Here is a 6,118-nt window from a genome sequence, read left to right on the forward strand (position 1 = left end):
AATAGAGAAAAAGAATGGATGGTGACAAGAGCTAAAGATAAACAAAATTTTCTAAAAGATACTTGTCGATATTGCCACCTACCAGTTTTGCAACTGCATCCAAAGTTTTAATCTAGATACAAAGAATGTTTGAATGTAACTAAATGAAAAATATCTTTGTATTTACTTTCCAATTGATTTTTGAAATTTGTCCTCCCATATAAAGCTTTTTGAAATCCTTCCTATAAAATTATTTCCAATATGTAGAGTTAAGGTCCAAAATCCATGTAATTTTTAGTGCTATGCTATTTTGTATTTAGTCTAGTTAGTCTTTGTGTAAATTTTGTTATGTATTCATCTGCAAATATTAGAATGCAAGTGAACATAAAATGATAAGTTGTCATTTTTTGAAGTATTTATGAGTATATACAAGTATTGTATGAATTTCAAGGAAAATTAATACAAAAGGAATGTTCTACCATATCTATTTTCTCTAAATTTTGTCTCCATTTTTATGTGTTGGTTATATTGGGATAAAATGAACAAGGTTGATGCAATTTAATGCAACTAGGATAGGTTGTATATCAATTTTTTGTTGCTTTTAATTAAAGGAATTAAGTAAATGCTTCAATAAATTGGTAGGATTTCCAGTCATATAAGAAGCATATTCATAAGAATGGGGTTTAGGGTTAATTGCTAATATATTTAATTATAAGGCAATTAATTAGGTCAAAGTTTTAATGGGTAGACTCTAAATACCAATGGACATGGCATTGATCATATATTCAGTTTCATATTGAAGAAATTATGGGGTTGCATGAAGCATAAAATCAAAATCAAATCAACTTTTACTTTATTGTTTGAAGATAAAACTGTTGGTCAACACTTATTTGGAATAGTTCTCTATGTGTCATAGTTAGCTGTTGTAATCAAAAGCTATTTACAAACTCAAGAAGAATTGTGACCATTTCTACTATAGGGGATATATTTTGAAGAAAATAATATTCTATTAATGTTGGGTCTATTAATGTTATGTCATTTTATCTCTAAGGTGCACACACTTAAGCCCTGCAAAGCCTGAAGTGTAGAGAATCCCTATGATTCTATTAATGTTGGGTCTAGATTTGAAGAATTCCTAGTTGAATATAGGAAATAGCTAACCCTTAGATTGAGATTTTTCCTCTTCATCTTGGCATTAGGTCTTTTTTTGCTTGGTAGTTTTAAAACCCCAAAAAATTCCATTAGGAATTGTCAGCACAAATTAAAGAATTGTACAAGTTGAGCTTGTGAAATCCTACAAGTTCTACTAGATAGTGGATCATCCAAGTAAAAAACATCTTCCAAATGCCACAAATAAAGATTGTGTAGTTGTACATTGGTTTTGATAAAGAAAAAATGCATTTTTGGAAATGAGGAAGAATCTTGGCAAACCTGAGATGTCTGCAGATTTTGAAGACTTGCCTGAGAATGAAATATTTATAAAATTATGGGATAATGAGCATCCAGATGTAGTAGCAACACAACATGATGTAGATGATGAAGACAATGAGTATGAGGTTTGTAAGGATCTTACATCCACCACCACATGTACTACCAATGGTTCCACTGAATCCACTACTCCAACTACTACTGCTAGAAGTATATTTGGTTCAACAGGACAATATATTTCTACTTAATCAATAGAGAAGGGAAAAATATGGCATAGGGGAAAATATGATAGAAAAAATTGGTTATCTAGGTGATGGTGGACTAGGTGTAATAGTTCAAGGAAATTAGTATCCACTCCAAATACCAGAGCTGCCAAAACATGTTCATAAACCAATCATTAGAGATGAGTCAGATGACCCATCAAGTTCTTCAAAAAATGGTAAACCCATGCCATTATTCATCCACAGTGGAATTCTAACCTCCCATGATGTTTCATCTTCAAAAAGTATGATGTGACTAAAATTTGACCAGATTAGTGTAGTTGAATGTTATTATGTTTTGATATATGATTGAAAAGATCAGTTGAGTAGAAGAATTTTGAAATAAGACTATGTGTTTTTAATCATTGTTTTGTCACTAATGTCAAACCTACTACATGTTGGTATGATAATTGCTTATATGCTTCAAGAACTATCACTTAGTTTATTGATGAGGAGGATTTGATAAACAAGATGTAACAAAAGTACCTAGAGGAAAGGTTGAGTTACGATTATGTATTGAAGTGTGAGTATTAGTTAAGATAGTGATAACATAATGTATTGATGATCTACTTGAGATTACAAAATGATTGGCTACACTTAGAAAGTTTAGAAGAAAAAGGTTAGGCAAAGTTCATTTGCTAAGCTTGACCAAGATGATAGAAGGTACTGAGCAAAGTTAGCACAAGCCAAGCAAGATAGTTGAAGCTGAGTGATTTTCAGTTGATGTCAAGCACCAGTAAAATCTAGTTGATGCCAAGTGATTTTACAATAGATGCCAAGTAACACAGTATGTGCCAAGCATCAGTAAATTGATAATGCCGAGCTGTTGCATTATAAAAAAGATCAAAGATTCACCAATTAAAAGCCAACAAGTTTGTTTTCTTGGAACTTGTAAATCAAGATGAAGATAAGATTGATGAGTTGGAGGCACAGAATCTTATGTAAACCATTTTGGAGGCAAATTCAAATGGATTCTAGGAGAATTTTATAGAGAAGACAAGATATGGGGTAGGTACATTGTATGCTACCTAATCCATCAAAAACCCTAATTTTTAAGATGTATAATGAGCGAGAAAAAGAGTTCTAATTCCCTATATGTAGGGATTTTTGGTCATGAAGCAAAGTTGGATAGAGGTTAGAGAGTTTTGGATGCAAAAATATGATAAGGTGAAGGGAGAGGGTTTGCTTTATCAAGTGACCCAAGTTAAAAAGTCTATAATGGCAAGCTAAGAAAGAAGGCTACAAGATGAATGCTTGAAGAGTGAACAAGCTGTCAGAACTACAAAGATAGGAAGGCAAGTAGAGTTGAGGACTGAATAGTGATCTATAATCTACAAGTAAGGTTGTAAGTTGTATCAAATCAAAGCTCTACTGTTACTTTCTAACAATTATATCAGATTAGGGTAAATCCTTTGGACAAAGTTTGACTTAATAGTCATTGGAAAATCCTTTAATAAGGTGGTATTCCAAGTGAATGGCCTAAAGTCCTCTAACAAGGCTCACTTTTAACAAGGTGATTGAAATCCATTAATCAGGTCGCATTTAATAGTGTGTGTTGTAACCTTTAACAGGGTTGGCCTTTAATAGGGCATCACTTTAGAAGAGTGAAACAGGAGTAGCATGTTAGGTTTCCATGTTAAATCATTATGTCAAGTGTACTAATGGATATGTTATGTTTTATGCTTTACTTTCCTACACGTTGAATTAATAGTAACATATTAGTTTTGGTTAATACACAATGGATGCATGCATGGTTGAGAAAGTTTTAGGGTTTACTAAATTATGAAAAGTTTTATTTGTACATCTGGACCTTTAATGATTGATCTCCCCCCCCCCCCAGTTATTCTAAAAGAATTCCAACACTATGCAAAGAAGAAAAATATTTTGGATACTCATACTGATACAATGCCAGTCACAAATCCCTTAGGACAAAACCTTTAGAACAATCCAAAAACTCCACTTGTTAGTGGTAGTGGGGAAAGATTAGAAAGGGGTGATGCTATTGGTAATCCTCAAAATGTAATTATTACAACCTTGGGCATTGCTAGAGACAAGTACAATGTTGCAAGTGCTCTTTATCCATTCAAACATCGTATTGTATCAACAAACCCAAAATTTGAATTCAACAATTTTGTAATAAATTTTTAAGAAACCACAACAATAAATAGAAAAATAAATCAGTCATTCAGGAAGGGTGTACTTTAGGTGACTCATTCTCAAGAGCCTACATCGAGTTGGATATTTCCAACATATAACACAAATAAAGAAATGACGGTGTTTATTATTGTCACTCCCCACAAATAGATAATAATCTACTAGAGAGTGAGATAAATCCAACAAATTTTCATGTTAGCACAATGTCTATATTACTCCAAAGACAAAAATGTGGACAAATTCAATGTGGCAAAAAAGACCAACTCTATGGTCTACAATTTACTATACAAGATGGAGAGAGAGAAAAAAGGGTTGGAGAAGGAAATTTAAAAGTTAAAAGAAGACCTAGAAAATGCAAAGGCAAAGGAGAAAGCAACAGATAGCAGGTTGAAAGAAATAGAGAAAAGGATTATCAGTACTTCCTCAAAAGAAGTAAGTGCACAACCTCAGTCAAAAAATATGGAGGAAGAAATGAAAACTTTAAAGGAATGATTGCAAGAGAGCAATAAAAAGCTATGTGATGCAAATGTAGAGAGAGAAGTAGAACTCAATATGTTGAAGGAATAATTGGAACAGAGAAATAAGAAACTTAATGATACTCTGAACCATGTTAATCTGGATGCAGATGTAAAATAGTACTTGAGGAAAAATTGAAAGAATCAAATAAAAAACTTGAGGATGAAAGAGCATCTACAATGAATATTTTCAAAAAGTTGGAGTCTAGTAGACATACAATTAGTAACATAAATAAGGAATTGGAGAATGAGAGGGAAAAGGAAAAACAACAGGAAGAGAAAGTTGAGGAAATAAAGAAAAAAAGTGAAAATTAGTTGTCACAAATGTTGCAAGAGGTACAAAAAGAAAATAAAATAATCACAACCTATGAGAACAAATTTTTGAGTCAAATGAAAAAAAATTCAAAAATTCAGTCAAGCTAATTAAAGAAAAAATGTGGGGGGAAATTATGGAAAGTACCAATAGGTTGTGTGATTGGTTTGAATTGTAGAAAAGTTTTTGAGTTGTTTATGGGAGTATCAAAGAGAAGATTGAGAAGAAAAATGACCTTTTTAAGCTTGAGATGACTGCAAGATAGATTATACACATAAAAAACAAACATAGTGATAGGTATTTGGCAAACCAAGAAGTTCATGACCATGTTAGTCCATAAATAAAGTTATTAGCTATCATTAAAAAATGCTAGAGTATAAGAGAAGGAGATGACAATTTGAACTTAATTGGGAGAAATCTCACCGAGATGGATGACAGGGAAAAAATAATGATAAGTCTTGGTTTGCCTAATCCTTGCTCTAGTAATTCATCAATGCCATTTGTTGGAAGAGAAGCTTACAAAAAAGAGTTGGAGGCCAAAATGATGTTTGAAGTAGTCAACTTTCCTTAGGATTCAACTCCCGAAGGCTTTTTGAATTGCATCAAACCATTGGCAAATCTGAATGCACTATTGGATGTAGCATTACTTTCAAGTAAATCTTCAAAATATGTTAGTCTAATGGAGTTAAAGGTCATCTACTATAACATAAAAAAATTTCAAACTCCAAATGAAGAATAATTCAACATCCTAAAAAATTTGACCAAATCTTCAATCATATCATAAGACATCCATCAGGCATCTAAGTATGTGAAACTTGGAAAGTGATTTTAATCATCTTTTTAGTGTTTACTTTATTTCTATTTGTAATTATCTGATATGATTTTAAAGTTTGAACTTTGTTTCTTGAACATGATAAATGTAGCAGAATCTAAATGTTATTTTTCTTAATAGGTCTATGAAATGAAAAGACAAAAAATGTTTTTAATAGTGAATTTGGTGCTACTTTAAGACTCTTCCAATGAGGCAAAATGACCCAAAGCTATTGTTGCTCCCTTATTTCTATATTTATATAGAAGGAAATTTAGGGTCATTTTCTAAATGCAATGGTTGTAAATTTAGTACTTTAAACTCATGATTATGAAATTGGGTATACAAATTTAACTTTTACAAGTTGAATTCATTGAATTTTATCAATTATCATGTGTAAAAAAGCAAACAGAATGAATATGAATTTTATCATTTGAATTGCTACATTTTCATAAAAATCATCAAGGATTGTACCATAACAACATATCATATGAGCATAATAATGCAAATAAAAAATAATAGTAATGGTAAAATTTGAATGAATCTCGATTCATGGCATCATCTGACATAAAATGTACATTTTTTTTGACATTAGACATTTACAAAATGATCTAGCTTATTATGCATGATAGATGAATTATGATTAGATTTAGAGAATATT

This window comes from Cupressus sempervirens, chromosome 3 (assembly GCF_028749045.1).
Source record: "Cupressus sempervirens isolate cs-2001-9-10 chromosome 3, ASM2874904v1, whole genome shotgun sequence".
In the NCBI taxonomy this organism is placed as follows: Eukaryota; Viridiplantae; Streptophyta; class Pinopsida; order Cupressales; family Cupressaceae; genus Cupressus; species Cupressus sempervirens.